General features: G+C 42.6%; 1 pseudogene; it reads left to right on the plus strand.

The window, feature by feature from the left end:
- The first annotated feature begins 2,052 nt into the window (after window positions 1-2,052).
- On the plus strand, window positions 2,053-3,072 carry LOC112320932 (large ribosomal subunit protein uL18 pseudogene; annotated as a pseudogene).
- The last annotated feature ends 18,595 nt before the right edge of the window (window positions 3,073-21,667 follow it).

Below are 21,667 nucleotides of genomic sequence, written 5' to 3' on the forward strand. Positions count from 1 at the left end.
GCCGACATGTAACAGACTGTGACTCAATCACTTTTCTTGCAACATCCATGCATATTCAGAATGAAAAATCCTTCTGATATTTTCAGTGTAAATTGGATTATGCACACAACAGATTTGATTTTCTGTATCATCCACATTGTCATTAAGATGACCCCAAAAGAAACTTAGACATTGAAAATTCATCAATTGGGTAAAGTTATGGCCTGTATGTGGCAGATAGTCTAGGCCCAAAGAACACAAAAGTGATGAAAATGAGGAGCATTACCTATTTCTTAAAGTTTGAGGTGGTTCGGACAGTGGCTCCAGAAGCCCCGTGGGACCTACATTTCCATCAAGCTAATCACCAGTCTTCCCTTGTAGACAGTGGAGTGACCAAAAGTTCTGGATTTTTCTATAGCAAAGTGTGTCTGTTTGACCATGTTTAAAGTTAAAAAATGTTCAGCTTCCTCACCTATAGAAACAGGCTGATAGGCCATTCCTGTTCCCCGCAAACAAACAGGCCCCTAGTGTAGGGGACTGGGCCCTAGAGAAGGAAACACTCACCCAGGAATGGATTGAGCGGAGCCCGGGTGCGTGTCTCAGACAGAAGTCAAGTGGAAAAGCCGGATATCCTACCCAGAGCAACTAGAAGAATGAGGAGAAAACCCCAGAATGTGCAAACACCAGATAGTGGGGCCTCATGGCAGATGAGTTCCATCTACTCTTTGTGAGAAAATTAAGCAAGTCATTGGAGGAAGTTAGGGAATCTTATTCCATAAATATTTAGGATTTTAAAATACAGTATTTATTTGAAGACAAGTAAATGGGGATAATAATAATAAACTCTTTCTGTTTAGTTTCTGTTAAAGTTCTGCTCTCAGATGTCTTTCTATGAGACAGTAATTTTTAAATCTTATTGGAAAAATGGAAAAGCCCAAAGTAATCAAGTATAAACTTTGTAACTGAGTGAACACAGGAAGAAAAAAAATATGCCTTGACACATGTTGAGACTCTTGGCCACAAACAACAAGTGTCGAGTGTTCCTGGAAAAAAGGGAGGTTTACCAGCAGGGTGCACACGGACTAGAAGCAGATGTGGAAGGAAGCTCCCAGGAACAGCGCAGCTCCAGTGCGGCTGGGCTGTGCTCCCAGCGGTGCCTGTGGGCCGCCCGCACTCCTCCTCTCTTCCCTCCTGACCGGTTTCTGGACCGCATCGCAGTATCTGCTCCCTCATAACTAGTTTGGATCTACCACTGTGGTCTCTCAGGCTCCCCCTAATCAAGACTCTTTAGTTTCAGCTTCCTCATACTAACTATCACATTCCAGCTGCACTTGAACTTCTCAGGAGACTAAATCTGATTGGCCCAGGTCACCTGTTGGTGCCAGGTCACAATATAGGCCATCATTTGGCCAGTGCAATGGTTGCCCTCGGGTCAGACGCCCTCCACTGGTCCAATTCCTCAGAGCAAATGAAGGACGGGGGTTAAAACAATGTGATGGGGCATTTCTCATGAGAACGGGCTGGGGCATGGGCAGGCTTTGCTGTCTCCCTTAACACGTAGTGACAACCGGCTGTTCTTCAGAACTAGCCATGCGCTCTTAAACTACAGCTTGAGGGAATGCTTTATTATTTCATTTATTAAATCATTTCTTCAGTCTGACCTATCTCATCACAAAACATTTGAGGTGACTTACAATCTAGATCTAATATACAAGGATGAAATAGTTGAGAAACATAGGCAAATTTTTGTTTTCCTATTTCTAAAAAAATTAAAAGCCAGGTGAAAATTATCACCATGTAGTGTGTAACACTCAACATGGGAAAATCATTAAAGGTGGGCCTTGAATTTGTATCTAAACCTGAAACCAAGTGGCAAGTGCAGGGAAAAGCCCGAGCAGAAAATCTCATTTATATTTGGGCAGGTTACTAGCCAAGCCTGTACCTCCAAATAAACAGGTTCTCTTCCCTTTTAAAAATAATTTATGGGCTCCCTTGTTCCCCCCACCCCACCCGGAGCTGTGCTGGGCCTGCTGGTCTATGGTGAGCTGTGGACACAGGTCTCCCCTCCACAGGATGGAGTTTGTTAAAGTTGTCAAGAATAAGGTCTACTTCTAAAGTGAAATTTAGAAAATGACAACAGTAAAATTGATTACTGTGCCTGGAAACACTTGGTAATCCAGGATAAAAATAAGTACAACACACTCAAATACAGGATGATAGTTTGTGTAACCAATAAAAACATCATTTGTCAGATTCCTTATGCTTATATAGAAGGAGATATAATAATTTGTGTATCTTATGCCCATGAACTCCCAAAGTATGGTGTAAAAGTCGGCCTGACAAATTATGCTGATTGTGCTGGTCTGCTGCTGGCCCACAGTCTTCTCAATAGGTTTGGCATGGACAAGATCTATGAAGGCCAAGTGCAGGTGACTGGAGATGAATGCAATGGGGAAAGCACTGACGGTCAACTTGGTGCCTTCACCTGCTTTTTGGATGCAGGGCTTCACCTGCTCTTTGGAAATACAGTTTTGGGGGCCCTGAAGGGAGCAGTGGACAGAGGCCTATTGCTCCTTCACAATGCCCAATGATTCCCTGGTTTTGATTCAGAAAGCGAGGAATTCAGTGCGGATGTACATGGGAAGCACCTCATGGGTCAGAACATTGCAGATCACGTGTGTTACCTAATGGAGCAAGATGATGCTCACAACAAACAATTCTCTCAATACATAAAGAATAATGTAACTGTAGACATGATGGGGGAGATGTGTAAGAAAGCTTATGCTGCTATACGAGAGAATTTAAGAAAAGAAGCCTAAGAAAGAAGTTAAAAGGAAGAGGTAGAACTGTCCCTAAATGCCTCTTGCCCAAAAGGAAGGTCGTGTAGCTCAGAAGAAGGTAACCTTCCTCGGGACTCAGGAACTGGCTGCTGAAGAGTTCAAAAACAAAACCACAATTTTCTATGAAGATTTTTCATGTAAAGGCAATAGTAAACTTGACCAGACAGCTAAAAAAATAATTTATGGGGCCACCATGATGAGAAAGGAGACTCCAGGTTATGTCCCAAGGCCTCTTCTGGTGCTGATTTCATAAAAGTGGTTGAGATTTTATTGATCAAGCAAGAAAAAATAATTAAAAAGGCAAGATTTTATGTAGCTGAAACCAACCTCCAACACAACTTCACTCCATTGAAGCTTCAGCCTCCAGTCCCCTCCAACACTGGAACCATAGAAACACTTGACTTGGGGCGGTGAACTCACAACACAGCGCACAGATGACGTGTGTGGCATTGTGCGCCTGAGACCTGTGTGATTTTGTTAACTGGTGTCACTCCAGTAAAGCCATTAAAAGGGAAAAAATTGGAGACATAGTTTGAAAGCAGAAAAAACAGATCATACATTTCTCATTTCTTCTTTTTTATGCATTGTAAGGCAAGAAGTACACAGGAAGGCTGGCTCAGTGATTTTTCCACTCTCCGGTTTTTCTGCCTGTGGCATTTCTGACATTCTCAGATCTTTTAAAGCTCTTTATTTACTTTTTTCTTCTTCTTTTGATTATAGAATAGCAAACAGTCCTCGAAAGCTTGGTCCTAGTGCGTGACAATGGAAGGGCTCTGCCCTAGAGTACCAGCCTGGCCTTGGCAGAGGACCTGCACTGTGGGAGCTCGGGAAGCGGAATGGGATGTTCCCTCTCAGACTGGACCTGGGGGTCATTCCGTTTAAAAGGACAGCTGTCCTTTATTATTCATTGAGCGGCCACCATGTTTCAAGAGCCACATGAAGTATATATGTGACATGACATTTAAAAAAGAAGAGACTAATTTTAATAGGAACCAGTTACTGCTGATACCTGACTTGGTGACTGTATAGAGAAGGGTAGAAGGGATTCTTGGTGCTTTCAACTTTTGCTGAGAAAAATGCTAGGTGGCTTGCCAAGATGGTGATCCTGAAAAGCCATTTACAATATTCAATTAACAATAATTAAGGCACTCAGTGGGAAGCTCCTCACTGACTTGCTAAATAGCAAAAATTGGTACTTAGCATTCCCAGTGGGTCAGAGAAAAGATAATAAGTACATAAAATGTAAAGACAATCGAAATGAAACCAATTATGATCAAATTATATTACTCAAATAGAAACACAAGTTGAATCAGGAATATTTAAGTTTTTGACAAGAAATATTAAAAAAGAGATATAATAACATTTTAGCCATTAATTGATCATCTAATCTACTTTAGTTCTGGAAAGGGAGCTGGTTTATAAGCTTTCAAGTTACATATGTTGATAAGGGACCACAGTCTATTATAACAACCTCATATTTTAGGAGCTGGGAAAGGCTAATTTCCTGTTAATATCGTTAATAATGGACCCTAATTGATTCTACTACCAATAGTCTTGAACAGACAGTCAGTCTTTCAGTCCATCTTTTCCCAATCACATACTCACACACATTAATGCTAATTTGATTTACTATGTTCAACTTCAGTAACTTTAAACTATTCACCCCCAACTAATTTTCTATGGCATTAAAACAAGGATTCCTATTTTTAAACTTCTTTATATAGTAGTCCCCTTACCCTCTGGGATACATTCAGAGACCCCCAGTGGATGCCTGAAACCACAGGTAACACTGGACCTTAAATATACCATGTTATTTTGCTATGCACACACACACAACTGTGATAATGTCTAATTTATCAATTAGGTGCACTAAGTAATGAACAATAACTAAAAATAAAGTAGAACAATTAGAATAATATTCTGTAATACAACTTACGTGATTGTGGTCTTTCTCAAAATATCTAGGTGCCCTGTGCTCACCCTTCTTCCTGGGATGAGCTGAGATGAGAAAACACTTATGTGATGAGAGGAAGGGAGGTGAGTGACATCCGCATTGGGACCTGGCGCTAGGCTGTCACTGACTTTTGGACAATAGGTAGCAAGCACTTTGCAGCTTCTGTTTGGCACATCCAAATTGTCTGCCTCGCTACTCTCGCACTTTGGGGCCGTTGTTGAGTAAAACAGGGGTGACGTGAACACAAGCACTGCGATCTGCAGTCAGTCCCATAACTCAGACGGCTGCTCGGTGACGAGGGGCGGGAGGCACACAGAGCGGGGATGTGATTCACATCCAGACAGGGCAGAGTGGGACTCGTGTGATTTCATCACACTACTCGGACTGGAATGCAACTTAAAATGAATGAATTGTTTATTTCTGGAAATTTCCATTTCATATTTTCAGGCTGTGGTTGACTGCAGGTAACTAGAGCTGAGGAAAGGAAAACAGCGGCTAAGAGGGTATTAAAGCAGTTTTTTCTCACCTACTGCCATAATATTATGCTTCACATTCCCATCAATTTTCTCTCTTCCATATATTCGAAATTGTACAATCAACTTCAGATTTACAATAATTCTGCAAGATCCAATTAAGTGTGTGTGAAGGGCTTTCTGTATATGCTTGTAATGCAGTATACCTAAATCATGGAGGGCATTAGATTTAATACAATCCGACCTCTCCATTCCTATGTGAGTACGTATGTATCCATATTTTAAATTCACTATCCTTTAAGTCTGAAAACCTAACCTAGCCTGGTCTCTGGCAAGGAAAAACAATTAGTGTGTTCACCATTAATCATGAAAGCATTAGTAAAAGTTCTCTTTCAGATCCTCTGGTCTACTCTTCTGTATATCCAAACCTCTGCCGGCTCAATCAAACCTTTGCTTCTTAAAACTTTATGAGCCTATTTGAGCAAAATCCTCGTATTTATTATCAGAAAGCTAAGCTCAATGAATCCTTTCATATGAAAACAACTCTGAGAAAGGCATAAATCATGGCTATCATGCAGATGTAAACATATATGTTCATGTGTGTGTACATATATATGTAAATGTGTATATAAATATGTACAAACATGCACATACAGTATATATAAATGATTTTCAAAAACTTGGTCATACTTTCCTATGGCCTGCCTTTTCCTTAATATGTTGTAAATATCTTTCTATTCCAATTAATAGATATGACTTTTACCAAATTGTGGCAGCATAATAGTATGGATGTATTGCAGTAGTTTACCTCCTCTCATTAATCCTCTGTGGCTCAACATTTAGGCTCTTCCAGTTTGGTTGTACCTACATCTTTACACACTTGTCTGATTGTTTCCTTGGGATGAATTTCTGCAGGTCATATATTTAAACCTTTAAATACATATTGACAATTTACCTTCCAGGAAGGTAATTTACCACCAGGAAGGTGGCTTCATTTTGCATTGCCAAGGGCAGAGTAGGAAAGTATCAAGTGACTCCCCTGGAGGACTCTGGTTTTACCTGATCTCACAGATGCAAAGAGGTGTCCTGATGCTGTCTCTATTCTTCAGTTACTAGTAAGGTTGAAAATGCTTTTGTGTGATGATCGGTCATTTCTCACTCGTAAATTCCCAGATGACATCCTTAGCTCACATGTTTGTATAGTAAGAATGTGGACCCTTTGTCAGTCATATCTACAGTCTTACAAATGCTTTGTCCAGTCTGTACTGTCTTTTAAATTTGTTCATGGTATTTCTTTCTGGCTAGTTTCGCACGCTTGTTTTAAAAAAAATAAATATTAGAATCAGTTTTTAACAAATTTCAAAAAATAAATCCATTTTGGAGACTGAGAGGAATTTTGGCACTTTTAAAAAACAGTTTTATAAGTGGCTATGATTTTCAGTGTGGACTCTGGAATATAGAAGCTGTCTTGGAAGTTCTTTCCTAATTGAGGGCCCCCATGTGAAAACACGAAGCTGGCCATTGTGGGGCTATTCGGTTGTTTACGCCTGACCCCTGTCTTCATTTCTGTGTAAAACAAACAAAACAACTCCACACAGTTGAATGCAAGTGTACACAAGAGGATAGGAGAGCAGTGGCTTTGGGGTTCAGAGTTTGAAAAGAAACGGTTGTTGCATGGAACTTGTGGGGAGACGCTCAGCTGTTGGTGAGCCCGTCGGTTTGCCTCAGTGGCATGACTGCTTTAATTTGGGGATTGGCTGAATGTGTGACCTTCAGTTACATCCCGTGTCTCCTTCAGGATATTCTGATCCAGTAATGAACTTTCATTTGGAGCAGAGTACCAACTTGGTCCTATTAATCCCGGCCATCAAGATTTTTTTTCATTCAAATAAAAGCAATGATCTGATCTCACGTATTTTACTAGGGAGAACGTCTGCTGACCTCTAAGATTTCCATCAAAATCATAGTTTGCCAAGGTGTAAGCTGACCACATCCTTTATAGCATGAGGATCAGCCAGCTGGCAAGGCCTTGCCACCGTTCTCTCCAGGCAACCCGCCAATAACCCAGCACTCCGAGCAAGATTCATGCCCACTGCAACATTTATTTTATTTTTTTTTTGAGATGTTAGCTGCATTCTATTAATTGGGACCTTTTGCAAAGTCTTTCAGGCACTTTGCGGTGCCTGTTCTCCCATCAATTCCTGCTGAAAATTTATAGTTCTGTCACATGTGTCTTCAGCAAGAAATCTGTAAAGACTGAAGTCAATTTTTTTTTTTTACCTAACTCAGTGTTGCAGAAATGAGGCAGAGGAACTGTCAGTCATTTCTAAGGATGACAATTTTCACTGCTTGACAGTCTTAAATATAAAATTCCAGCTATTTGATGATGTGCCTGTGTATAGCCCATCCCCCAGATGCAAAGTGTGGAAGAGCAGGTTTAGAGCCCTTTGCTTAGGCATGATAATTTAGGGAAATAGTTAGCTCATCAAAATTGGCTGGGCGCCCTGTTTTCATATTATCCAGACAGAAGTCACTGAACCACAACTTTGCTGCTTAGAAACAGACACTGAAAGGGAGGCAGGGAGGGAGGGAACTATGTATAGTTAGCCAGTTACCATATTCAATCTTGAAGTGTACTTTACACTCAAGGATAAACTGATACATGTTAAATTATGACTGAAGAAATGTCTGGAAGAGCACTCAGAGATCTACTGGCTGCACTCGGCTCTTGCCCAGTCAGGTGACTTTAAGCAAGACACTAAGACTCTGAATCTGAGCTTCTTCACCTGTGACAAAGAGAGTCCAAACTGATGGCCTCTAAATTCTAAAGTTCTATGTTTTAGGGACTTGATTTAAAGAGCCATGGTAATAATTCCATGTTCAGGTATACTCTACTTTTAAAATGTCATTCTTCAAAACTATAAACTTACCATTCATTAAGCAATGGCTAACATACTTGGTTTAGCAGAGCATAGCTTGTCTCATCTTCAGAGGTTCACAGGCTCAAAATGGGTGAATAAAGTCAGGGCACAAATACCCATCGGATAAGTTAACAGAGGCCCAGAATGCTGTGGGGGTTGGAAAACTAGATGTGATCCTTCCCACATCCTTTGTGCTGAGACTCAGACTCCATGATATCTGGTTGGAGACTGCGTGTGGTGCAACTGGCATTTGGTGAGAACCTTGAATGAACACAAGATTTACAAAGAGGGAGCTGAAGTGGAGGAAATTCTAGGCAGAGAGAGTAGAATAAACACAGATGCAGATACAAGATACTTCATAGAATATTTAAAGAATTCCTAAACCCAAACACCTAGAGAAAACAAATCCAATTTGTTTACAATCCAAATTAAGGTATTAATTTACCTTTTCCACAAATATTGGTACTCGTTGAACGCCCATTCTGTAGGACACACCATTCTTGGTGCTATAGGACATCCAAAGATGACTCTGGAAATTCAAATATAAGTTTAAACTAGGCTTTTAAAAAATAAAAGAAATATATGCATGTTTTGCACAAAATATGGAAGACAGAAGAGGACAAAGAGCTAAATTAAAAATTATCTACCTTATTTAAGTTTATAGACTTTGAAGGTAATATCTCATGTAGCACACAGAATCAAAGATATAAATTTGGGTAAATACAGAAGCAATTGCTGATTAGCCTAAGGTAACATTTAACTTGATCTTTCAGTGAAAAGGCATTAGAAAAAGCAATCTAAAAAAAACCACCTGTTTAGATGCACTAGAATCAACAATTAGGTTCTTCAGGGAGTGAGGAGTTTTTAGGCCTTCATGCCAATGGGAGGCAAGAGAGCTTAGCATTTTCATTACTGTAATCAAGAACATTTAAGGGGGCCAGAAGAAAATATTCATTCCCACTTCTTAATCTTGAAAAGCAGGCCAGTCCCTTAAGCTACTCACTTAATTAGCATAGGCTGGGGCTGGAGGAGGGGATACTGTGTAGGCTTCCCTCCTTGACACCATTCTTTAAGAATTCTGGGCTCTAGACTTTAGACTAAAATTAAAAAAAAAGAGAATCAGTCACAAACATGTGACCCAAGAAGTCTCAGGCAGTGAATCTGATTGGCTCAGAGCTGGAAAAGGCAAGGTTGGCATCTCCACGTGGCTTCTATTACAGAGTGGCTGCTGCTGTTCTCATGGGTCAGTTCTAAGCCAATATGTCTGCACAACTCCAAGAGGCATCATACGGAGAGACAGTGATGGGAATGTCAAATGGGAAAGCTTGTCTTCACTCCTGGTTGCCCCCTCTACAGCCACACTCCTAATTATAATAATAATAAAAACAGCTAACATCTATTGAGTGTTTACTATATGCCAGGTGCCATGCATTTTACAGGCAAATACCGTTGATTCCTTGCAGCCACACCATGAGCAGCTAATACTGATATCACCATTTTGTAGGCGGTAGAGGGACCATACAATAAATTTATTACCCCAATTGGGGCACTTCTGGGAGAGAAAGAAGGTGCCATTACTAATGACAGTGAAGCGACAGGTGTAAACCAGGAGTGACTCAGGTGAACAGAGCGTGTGGTCACTCTGCAGATAAGGGTGCTCAGGTGCAGAGTGCTAGCTTGCGCAAGATCAAGGATACTTTGCAGAGTCAGCCTCAGAGTTCTTCCACTGCACAGCTTTCATCTTTGTGCCAGGGCTTCCTGAACCTTGGTGTTTTTATCTGTAAAATGGACCTAATAAAACCTACTTTAGATAGTTATCTAAAGATTTAATCTTGGTGAAGTACCTAAACCATGGGTAGGAGCTCGAAGTACTAGTCAATCAGCCCCATTTCCCTTCGTTACAGTCTGGGCCTCAGTGAGCTTAGCAAGCCCCTTCACTTTGCTGGCCCTCCGTTGCCTCATTCATACAAGAATAGGATTGGATGAAGGGCAAAACATCCCTTTGGCTTTCTTTCTTCTCTGGTCCCTTGGAATCCATATACATTCACTCGCATACAAGGAATACCCCTGTCTTCTGCCTATAGTTCAGAGAAATGACTCTTTCAGGCTTACTTTCATTGTCTAGTGTTTTCTCTTGGAGGTTGGAAATGGTGGATGTGGGAAGACTTTTTTCTCCCCTCTTCCTGTCTTTCCATTGTCTTTTGCTTGTGCTAGAGCGTTTTGTGTACATCACTCCTCGAGAGGGGACAGAGTAGCGGGGAGCAAGCTGACGTGCCAGACAAGGAATCCCACCCAGATCTGGCTGGAAGTTTTTCCTTGCAGCATCACACCTATCATCTTGTCCTTTCGTGACATCACAAAATGTCTGTACAAGGAAAAATGTGAATCCAGAGATCACACAGAGTTGTGGTCTGAGATGGTCCCTTGTGATCACAAATCCCATGGCAATGTGGCCTCCAGAACAGGCAAGGACACCCTGGTGTACTCTTTCCTTCCCTTCCACCCTCCCTCTCTCGCTTCCTTATTTTAACAACATTAACTGAGTACCAACCATGTTGTATATCAGGAACTAGGCTAGGCTCTAAATGTTGGATTAAATAAAAAACAGACATTGTCTCTGCCTTCATAGAGCTTCTCACTTCACGTAGCAGTGAGAGGTGTTAATCTAATAACCCCAAAGGCCAGGCCTCTGAGGAGCGCCATGGAGGAGGACTCATGGTGCCATCGAGAGGTCTGACCCAGTTAGGGAGGCCGGGCAAGGTCTCCCTGAGGAAGTGATGAGGCTCGGGGCCCAGACAGAAAGGATGAGTTGGCATTCCGGGCAGAGGAAGCAGCTTGTGTAAAAGCCCTGAGGTGAGAGGAAGCTTGGTGGGTTTGAAGAACTGAAAAAGGTCAGAGTGTCTGGAGCCTTGAGAATAAAGGGGGAGGGGACAGGATGGGGCTGCAGAGGGAGGAGAGCCCAGACCATGCCCGGCCCTGTACACCTTTGTAAGCATTTAGGCCTCTCCTAAAAGCCATAGAGACCTTCTCCAAGTATTTGTAGCAGGAAGGGTGAAGGATCAGTTTAAAGGAAATGATCACTCCAGGAAAGTGGATTCAAATGAGGCAAGAAATGAAGGAAGGAAATAATAGGGAATAACGGTAGCTCATGTTTATGGAGCGCATTAAAGTGAACCAAGTATTGTCCTATGAACATCATCTCATTGATCCTCACACAGCCTTACGACCAAAATGCCATCGTCCCCCTCTTTGCACAGAAGGAGAGACTGAGACACAGAATGACTGGGCCAATGTTAGTTGGCCAGCAAGTGCTGGACCCAGGCTGGGACCTGGACAGTCCATCTCTAGAGCCCTCTGATTAATTCACTACTGTAGAGGCTTCTTCCTGCCCTTGGGCCAGACAAGAGATGGGGTGGGGGCTTGCTCCAGCCTAGTGGCTGTGGACAGACCTGGGAGCTATTAAGTGGTAAGAACTGACAAGACTCAGACCGGCAGCTGGGGTGAGGGAGAGTCCCAGGTTTCTCTGTGGGTAAGAAGCTGGAGGGATGGCAGCTCAGGAAGCTAGAGAGCCAGGGAGGGGCCAGGTCTGCGGTGGAAGGCAATTCTGGTTCTGACTACTTCTTTATAGCTCTGGATCTATGGGGAAGAAGACAGCTTTGATGATCCAGTGTGAACATTCATGTTTTGGGGGTTTTTTGCTTTCTTTTCTTCTTTCTGGAAATTCTGTGAGATCTGCTACGAACTAACCACTTTAGTTCTCTTCTTTTAAAAAGTAGACCTATGCCATTTCTTTTCCTGCTTTATTTATTTATACAACTCGATGTTTAATTCTTTTAGTTTCTCAAAGTTTTACTTTCACTCTGACTGCATTCCTAGAAATTCTGTCTGAAGGTTACTTGGACTCCCAGGCTCATTGATTTATTTTTTTCCCCTTCTCGGAGTTAATCAGAGCAAATAGCCAGTTTTCCAGCTTCCAAACACTTTGTCTTCTGCCAAGAACTGACATTCTTAATTCTGACATTGGTCAGCTTTGAGTCTTGGAAAGTATACATTGCTTTATTTCAACACTGCACTTTAGGTATCTGCATGTTAACATTTAAGTAACACAGACTGTACTCATCTGTAGCTGCCACTAAAAGACATTTTTAAATACACAGTTACTACATTCTTGCCTCAGATAATTTTTGGAAAACTTGCTAAAGAACAATCTTCTCACAAGTTCCCAGTTCAAACCAGTGAACTTCAAAGACCAGTATGGCAGAGCCGTTCTCTGACACACCGCACAGGGGCACATACGGAGTTTTAAAAGGGGAGAGGAAGGCATGGACTACTACAAAATTTATTTAAAATTTAAAATATATCACCATAGAGACAGCTCTAACAAATTAGGCAGAATTTTAATTCTAACCCTGTAGAGTGCCTTGGCTAAGCTATTTCCCCCTAATGATCCCACAAAATCAGCAAAGACCCCATTTACGCTTCTTTGTCAAATGCATTTTGAAATGGAGTTGGTCATGCCGTCATCAATTTGTGCCATGATTATTTGGCCTTGACTCTGTGCCAGAGGTGGTGTCAGGGGGCACAGTAATGTTCTGGGAGGGCAGAAGCTCCATCTGAAAAGTCAATCTTGGGGAGGAATTGGAACTAAAGAAGCAATTACATGACTGAGTTTCTGGAGCAAGATTGCTTAAAGCTGAGACATGATGGATGAGTAGAAGTTATCCAGAAGAAGAGAAAAAGAAAAGAGAGTCCCAGGCAGAGGGAGTAGCATGTTTAATGACTCAGAGGTGAGCAAGAACGTAGGGCATTAAAACTCTGCAAGTTCAGTAGGGTTGGATCTCAGAATGCAAGTGGTTTGTTGGTGAATAGACAAGGTCATAAAGAGTGTTGTAACCATGGTGAGGAATTTGAAATTTATCCTGAGGGTAGGGGGGAAGCCATTGAAAGGGTTAGACTGAGGAGAAGCTGATGTAATGGCACAGAGAACTTGGGGGTCTGAGCTAGGATAGCAGCTGAGGGGGCATAATGGAAGGATAACTGGAAGGTTGACCCTAGGAGAGCAGCAAAGGGAAGGTGACCAGATGACTTCCAAGTCTCTGGCTTGGCCAACTAGGTGGATGACAGACCTATTCCCTGAGACAGGGAAAACACAAGAGGAGACAGGTTTCAACGTGCTGAGGTTGGTGGGCCTGCGGGATACCCAAAGCAGACAACTGTTATCTAGTTGGTTAGTTAGTAGTTAGTTGAGAGATCAGAACTAAAGATATAGACATGGTAACTGAAGGAGAGATGAATGCCCAAGAAGAGGTGTCCAGTGATCTTAGCAACATGGAGGTCACTCGTGATGGGGGGCAAGTTTGGGAGGGTGGTGGAGGCAGAAGCCAGTTTACAGAGTGAGCATGGGGAGAGAGCCGGTAACAGGCAGTGTAGACAACTCTTTCTAGAAGTTTTCTGGAAAGGAAAAAGAGGGTTAGGGGCAGCTGCTAGGGAGTGGTTTAAAACCTCAGGGACTGTGGTTAATTTAAATCTCAAAGACAAAACCCCAACAGGGAGGGAAGGGCCGAGGGTTCAAAGAGAGGCAGGTCCCCTAGGCACTAGGGATGGCTCCTGGGGACAGGGTGGGGGCGGAAGGAGAAAGTGTAAAGGATGGGTGTGGTGCTGGAAAGAGTAGAGGCTCTGCTTGGGGACAACTTACATTTTCACTGATACTTTATTCCTTTTTTAGTGGAAGGCAAGATACTCTGCTAAGTATGAAGGGGAAATCTGCAGGATGGAAGGTAGGAGAAAATGTAGGTTTTCTTTAAAAAGAAAAACTAGTGTTCCTTAATAGAAAAAAATACATGCCATGATTTTTTAAAATCCAAGAGCTAAACAGTGAAATGTACGTCTGGGCTCCACCCCAGCAGCCCAGGCCTCGAGCCCTTCTCTCTGGAGAAAACCACAGTGGCCACCTCTGTACACCCTTCCAGAGATATTCTATGCCCTTTCCAGAACCGTGCTTTTTCACTTAACGTGTCCTGAAGATGGTTTCAATTGGCACAAAGAAATCCACCCTACTATGAAGCATATGGTATTTAACCGGTTCTTGTACATCCTCTCTTGCTCACACGTGAGAGTGTCTATGCAGGAAAAACGTGTGGCCATGGCATTGCCCTCTGAAGAGGTCTACACTGTGTTCTGTCACTTTACACTGTGTTAGACTCCCCCTGTCATTGCCAATGTCATGTATTAGTGAATTAGCCAATCTGATCAGCAAAAGATGAAATCTTTTGTTTACTTTGGATTTTTCAAATTGTGAGGAAGAGAATTACTTCATATATTTAGAAGCCAATCTAATCTCTTTTCCTGTGAACTGCCTGTTCATGTCTGTGATGGTTTCATGTTATAGGTCAGCTTGACTGGCCTCAGGGGCCCAGATTAAATAGTCTTCTGGACGTGTCTGTGAGGGTGCTTCTCTATGCGACCAGCGTTTGAATTGGTGGGCTCAGTACAGTAGATGGCTTCCCCCGTGCGGATGGGCACCATCTAATTCACTGAGGGCTTGAATAAAACTAAAGGCAGAGGAAGGAGGAATTTTCCTTTTTCTAGCATCACTGCTCGACATGAGATACCCCACCTCATCTTCTCCTGCCCAGGACTGAGATTTGCACCTTCGGCTCCCCTGGTCCTCACGCCCTCAGATTTGCACTGAAGGACACCACCAGCTTTCCCGGGTCTCCAGCATGCAGACAACAGAGTGAGTGACTTCTCAGTCTCCACAATCACGTGAGTCAGACCCTCATAACACATCTCTTTCTATACGTCCATATATATCCGATTAGTTCTATTTCTCTGGAGAACCATGAGTGATACCATGTCCTTGTCCACTTTCTGTGGAGCTGTTGGTCTTTTTCCTATTGATTTTAAGAATGCAGAAGGTTTGAAGAAGGCTTCATGGAAGAGAGGGAAGGACTGAAGTGGGCTGGCATCAGGGAAGTGCGGGGCTTCTCCCTGTCTGCCGCAGGAGCTAAGTACAGAGCTCTGCAGGCATTCCTTGAATTGAAGAGATTTTTCCTGAGTTGTCTGTTTGCAGCTCTGGCCTGTGACTTCTTTCTCTAAAAGGTTTATAATTCCCTGAGGCCCTGGCTGACCATCAGGCCTGCAGTCAGAGAAGGAAGGAAGGAAGGCCCCATTCTTTGAGTTCCCATTGTGGCCTGTGAGTGGGTGGGGAGAAGCTGCCTGAATCCCTGAGTCAGCCCCCGGAAGGGACTTGGGGGCCTCCTTGCTGAGCCTTGGTGTTTACTCGGGGCACCAGTTCCTGTACTTGAGCTAAAGGGTGTGTGGCCTTCCAGACCTGGAGTGACCAACCCTTATCAGCTGTGCTGGCCACCCTCCTTCTGGAGGTTGCTCTTGATGCTGCGTGGCCCCATTGTCCTTCACACAAAGAGGGCCACACAGCTGTCAGCCACTGTCCTGGTCCACACAGAGTCCTAGGCCCAAGAGCCCGAAGGCAGGGTGCCTAGGAGGCTGAAGATGCGGGTTGGGGCTGGGGCTTCCCTCCTGCCCTTTTGCATTTCCCTGCATCTGGGAAATGAGACGCAGGGCCTGGGCGGTGTGAGGAGCTCAGTTATCCCCCTAAACTCCTCAATGGGAAGCCAAGAAAATACCTTTTGCCGGGGCAGAACTTGGAGCTTCCTGCTACCCACAAACCCTCAAAGTGGTGTGACTTGTTTTGAAAACTGTCTTATCAAAACAAACAAATCACACAGTTAAAAACGACCTAAGTAGTAAAAGAAATTGTTCTCAGCTTGAAAGCATCTGCATGGGAGAGTGGGATATCTTGGGGCAGACTGCCCTAAGCCTCATCGCACATTTCAATCATTTTTTAGCACATGTGATATACCAGGTACTTAACTAAAGGCTTTATAGGCTGTGGCCCTTACAACAACCTTAAAAGGAAGTGACAAAACTGAGGCTTAGGGAGGGTTAAGCAACTTTTCCTAAATCACAGGGCAAGTGGCAAGGCGGGCACTTGCACTTAGCACTGTGTAATGCAGAAATTTGTAAATGTAGCATTAGACAACTGCTTTGTGCGCCCCTCATAGGTCCCCAAACAAGGTAGCTGTGGCCAGGGAAGTCCTCACTGACTTGCAAGTACCCTCACAATTCACAAAGCTCTTCAGACTCCTCTTTTCCTGAAAAACAGGCCTGCCTAGGAGTTCCATCCAGGATACTTAGACTCAGCACAGGTTGTCAAACACAGACCCTCCTCATTAAGCAGGCGCCGTGTTTGAGTCCAGCCGAGCCTCTCTGTCCAGGGACTAGACGAAGAGCTGGCGGTGTGTGGGTGATTGCTTACACTACTGAAGTAATTACGAAAAGGGGTCGTCTCATTGCAGCTCCTAATACTCAAATGCAATGGGCCATCTAGCATTTGCAGCGAAACTTTCATAACCATTTATTGTAGATGCCACTTCTCTCATTGAAAATAACTTCTTGTCCTTTGCTTGAGCGTGGAGGGTTAGCGTGGAGCCTGGCATCCGTGGAGCTTTGACTACGAGTTAACTAACAGGTGCTGGGTACAGACCCATAACTAGAATCCACAGGGGCAGATTATTTTCTTTTTCAACTGTCTTGATGCCTGAAGGTGCTAAACATGTCACTCTGTAACAGCTGAAAAGGAAATTAAACACAAAGAAAAAAATGACACACCCCTTAACCCCTTACTTGAAAAGAAAAACATTCAAAACACGTGGACTGCGGAAGCCCCCCTCTTTTTTTTTTAACTTTGCTTCATAAAAGGGTTATTCATGAGAGGTCTCACTGAAATTTTTTTTAAAAGCTTTCACTTGTATTGATTAGGTCGATGCTGACCCGAAAGTACTACCTTTCTTTTTAACACATACTCTTACCAGGGACATTTATAGGGACAGAACCACATAGAAATGGGAACATGCTCATATGAGCAGAAATTACTATAGTCTGTTAACTCCTCAAAAGATAAGCAATTTTTGTAAAATCTTTCCATCATCCATTACCCCTTTGTCTCTAGAGCCCAACATTTAGGGAATTCTTCCAAATTTCTCAAGCTATAAGTAGTACGTAGCTTCTGAAATGCAAAAAAAAAAAAAAAGCCCAAGTAGTACTCTTATATTCAATTCCTAAGCCATTACCATGAAGGCCTTCAGGGTGGGGAGAAGTGAAGCTTTTTTTCCACAGGCAGTGGAAGTGACTGCAATCATTTTTAGTTCCTAATAAAGTACATACAGTACAGCCAATGGAAATGGCCCAAAATGTTAGTGTTGAAACCAGTGTTTTAAATTGGGATAGTTGGAATCTAAAAGGGTGAGTACTCTTTTTTAAGCAATTGTGAATAGGATTGTTTTCTTAGCTTCCTTTCCTGATAGTTCATTATTGGTGTATAAAATGCAGCTGATTTCTGGATATTTATTTTATATCCTGCTACATTATTGAATTCATTTCTCGGTGCTAGTCATTTTTTGGTGGAACCTTTAGTGTTCTCTATATACATTATCACTTCATCTACAAATAGCGACAGTTTTTCTTCTCCCTTTCCAACTCGGATGCTTTTTATTTCTTCTTCTTGTCTGATTGCTGCGGCTAGGACTTCCAGTACTATGTTGAAAAACAGTGGTGAAAGCAAACATCCCTGTCTAGTTCATGATCTTAAGGGAAATTTAACCAAAGATGGAAAAAAACTTACCCTGTACTTAGAAAATTATAAGACACTAAAAAAAGAAATGGAAGAAGACACAAATAAGTGGAAGCACATACCGTGTTCAAGGATAGGAAGAATTAACATCATTAAAATGTCAATACTACCCAAAGCAACCTATAGATTCAACACAATTGCTATCAAGATACCAATGGTGTATTTCACAGAACTAGAACAAACATTCCAAAAATTTATATGGAACCACAAAAGACCCTGAATAGCCACAGCAATCTTGAGAAAGAAGAACAAAGTGGGAAGAATCATGCTACCTGATATCCACCTACACTAAAAGCCCATAGTGATCACAACAGCATGGTGCAGGCATGAGAACAGACACACAGATCAATGGAACACAACAGAGAGACCAGAAATAAACCTGTGCCTTACGGTCAAATGGTATTTGACAAAGGAAGCAAACACATACAAGGCAGTAAAGATAGTCTATTTAAATAAAGGTATTGAGAAATGGGAGAGATACATGCAAAAAAATGAAACTAAACCACCTTCTTACACCATACACAAAAATAAACTAGAAATGAATTAAAGACTTAAATGTAAGACTCGAAACCATAAAAATCCTAGAAGAAAACTTAGGCAGTAAAATCTCAGACATTTTTGTAGCAACAATTTTTTCTGATATATCTCTCCAGGCAAGGGAAACCAAAGGAAAAATAAACAAATGGACTATATCAAACTAAAAAGTTTTTGTATGGCAAAGGAAACCAATGACAAAATGAAAAGACAACCCACAGAATGGGAGACCCTATTTGCCAATGATACATCTAATAAGGGGTTAATATTGAAGAACTTATAAAACAACACTGACCTCCCCCCCCCCTGCCAAACAATACAATTCGAAAGGGGACAAAGGACCTGAATAGACACTTCTCCAAAAAGGACATACAGATGGCCAATAGACATGAAAAGATGCTCAACATCATTACTCATCAGATAAATGCAAATTAAAACCATAATGAGCTATCACCTCATACTTGTCAGAATGGTTATCATCAATAATTCAACAAACGACAAGTGCTGGTGAGAATGTGGAAAAAGAGGAACCTTTATGTACTGTTGGTGGGAATACAGGCTGGTGTAGCCACCGTGAAAAACAGTATAGAATTACTTCAAAAAATTAAAATGGGACAGCCTGTTGACCCAGCAATTCCACTTCTGGGAATTAATGTGAAAAAAACCAAAACAGTAATTCAAGAAATATATGCACCCCTATATTTACTGCAGTGTTATTTACAACAGTCAAGATTTGGAAGGTTTCTGGTCAAGATGGTGGTGCAGACAGACAAGGCTCACCTCTTTGCACAACCACATCAAAATTACAACTAAAATATAGAACAACCATCACTCAGGAACGTGAGAAATCAAGTTGAATGGAAGTCTGACAACTACGAATTGAAGAAACCACATCCATCTAGACTGGTAGGTGGGGTGAGGACATGGAATGGCTGGCCACACATTCACGTGGATAAAAATTTGGGAGGGATATCTCAGGACCAAGGAGTCCCAGACCCACACCAGGCTCCCCAGCCCAGGATTCCAGTGCCAGGAAGACCCCCACAACTTCTGGCTGTGAAAACCAGCGGGGTTTGAGCTGGTGGAGGAGGCTGGTGGATCCCTAAGCAGTTCCTCTTGGGGGACCCACACATAGACCCACTTACTCAGACTCGCTACCTCTGAGCTCCAGCACTTGGGTGTCAGCTTGAAGGGCACCAGTGGTATACAGGGAGAGATTGAAGTACCTGGCATTGGGACAAGCAGAGGCCATTGTCCCTTTGCTGAGCCCTTCCCCCTCACAGCTGATATACTGGCGCCACATATGCGACCCCATCAACATAGCTAACACTATGTGACCCACCTTGGAAATCCAGAGGGTCTTCTCCACCCAATTTACGGCCCACCCAAGCTGCTTCTCCATAAGAATGGTTGGTCTTGGCTCCTAAATCCTATCAAACAAGCCACAGCTGACTTCACTGAGTCCCGGCAGCAGCCAGATTAGAGTCACAGCTTGGCTTCACCTGGGAATCTCAATCCCAGCACAAGTAGTAGCCACCTCAGATTGATTTACAGCTCAGGCAGAGTGCCCCAGGTAAAAAACAGGTGGGGGCAGACCTTGGCCTGCACCACCAAGGAAACCACAGGGCCAGCGCACAGAGTGGACAGCTACACCACCACATCGGAACTCCACCACCCTGCTCCTGTACAGCTGATCCTCCATGAAGGGCAGAGGTTGGTGGTCAGCAGTCATAGCCAATCCTTGCATCTGATTGGCCTGGGTAAATCCCTCCCATTGATCTGCCAACAGCAACCAAACCTCAGCTACAAGACAAGGGTGTGTACTCAGCCCACATGAAGGGCACACCTTGAGTACCCAGCTTGGGTAATAGGGGAGGCTGTGTCACTGGACCCTACAAGACACCTACGACATTAGTCCACACTTCCAAGACACAGAGTCAAAGCAGCTCTACCTAATACATAGAAACAAACAAATTGAGGCTGCCACAATGAGGAGACAAAGAAACATGGCCCAAATGAAAGAATAGATAAAATCTCCAGAAAAAGGGCTAAATGAAATGGAGATAAGGAATCTATCAGATGTAGAGTTCGAAACACTGTTTAGAAGGATGCTCAAGGAACCTAGTAAGGACCTCAGCAGCATAAAAAGATGCAGTCAGAAATTAAGGATACACTAATTGAAATAGAGAACAATTTACAAGGAAACAACAGTAGAGTGGATGAAGCTGAGAATCAAATCAGTGATTTGGAGCACAAAGAAGCAACAAGCAACCACTCAGAACAACAAGAACAAAAAAAGAATAAAAAAAATGAGGATAGTAGAAACAGCCTCTGGGACAACTTTAAGAGGTCCAACATTCACCTCATAGGGGTGCCAGAAGGAAAAGAGAAAGAGAAAAAAATTGGAATTCTATCTGAAAATATAGTGAAAGAAAACTTCCCTAATAACATGGAAGTCCAGGAAGTGCAGAGAATCCTAATTATGACAGATGCAAAGAGGCCCACTCCAAAACACATCATTATTAAAAGGCCAAAGTTTAAAGGTTAAGAAAGAATCTTAAAAGCAAGAGAAAAGAAGTTAGTTACTGGAAGGTTGCCAGATGGGAAGGGGGAGGAGGAGAATGAGTAAAGAAGTGAGGGGATTAAGAAGTACAAATAGGTAGCTACTGAATAGCCATGGGGATGTAAATTATTGTACAAGAAATGAAGTGGCCAAAAAATTATATGCATGATCCATGGACATGAATAATGGTGGGGGGATTGCCTGAGGGAGTAGGGGGTAATGGAGGGGGGGCAAAGGGGTAAAAATCAGGACAACTGTAATAGCATAATCAATAAAATATGATAATTAAAAGAAAAAGATTTGGAAGTAGCCCAAGTGTCCATCAGTAGATGAGTGAATAAAAAAGCTGTGGTACATTACACAATGGAATACTACTTGGTTGTAAAAAAGAAGGAAATTTTACCCATTGCAACAGTATGGATGGACTTGGAGAACATTGTGCTAATTGAAATAAGCCAGTCAGAGAAAGACAAGTATCATATGAGTTCACTCATATGTGGAATCTAATGAACAAATAAAGACAGACTCACAGATGAAGAGCAGGATGACAGCTATGGTGAGGGGTGTTGGGGGGTTGAAAGAATAGAGCAAAAGACAAAATAAAAAAGAGGGAAAAACTCATAGACGCAAACAACAGTGAGGTGATTGCCAGGGGAAGGTGGGGAAGGGGGAGGTGGAGGAAGGTACGTGG

Source organism: Desmodus rotundus, chromosome 1 (genome assembly GCF_022682495.2).
Source record: "Desmodus rotundus isolate HL8 chromosome 1, HLdesRot8A.1, whole genome shotgun sequence".
Taxonomy (NCBI): domain Eukaryota; kingdom Metazoa; phylum Chordata; class Mammalia; order Chiroptera; family Phyllostomidae; genus Desmodus; species Desmodus rotundus.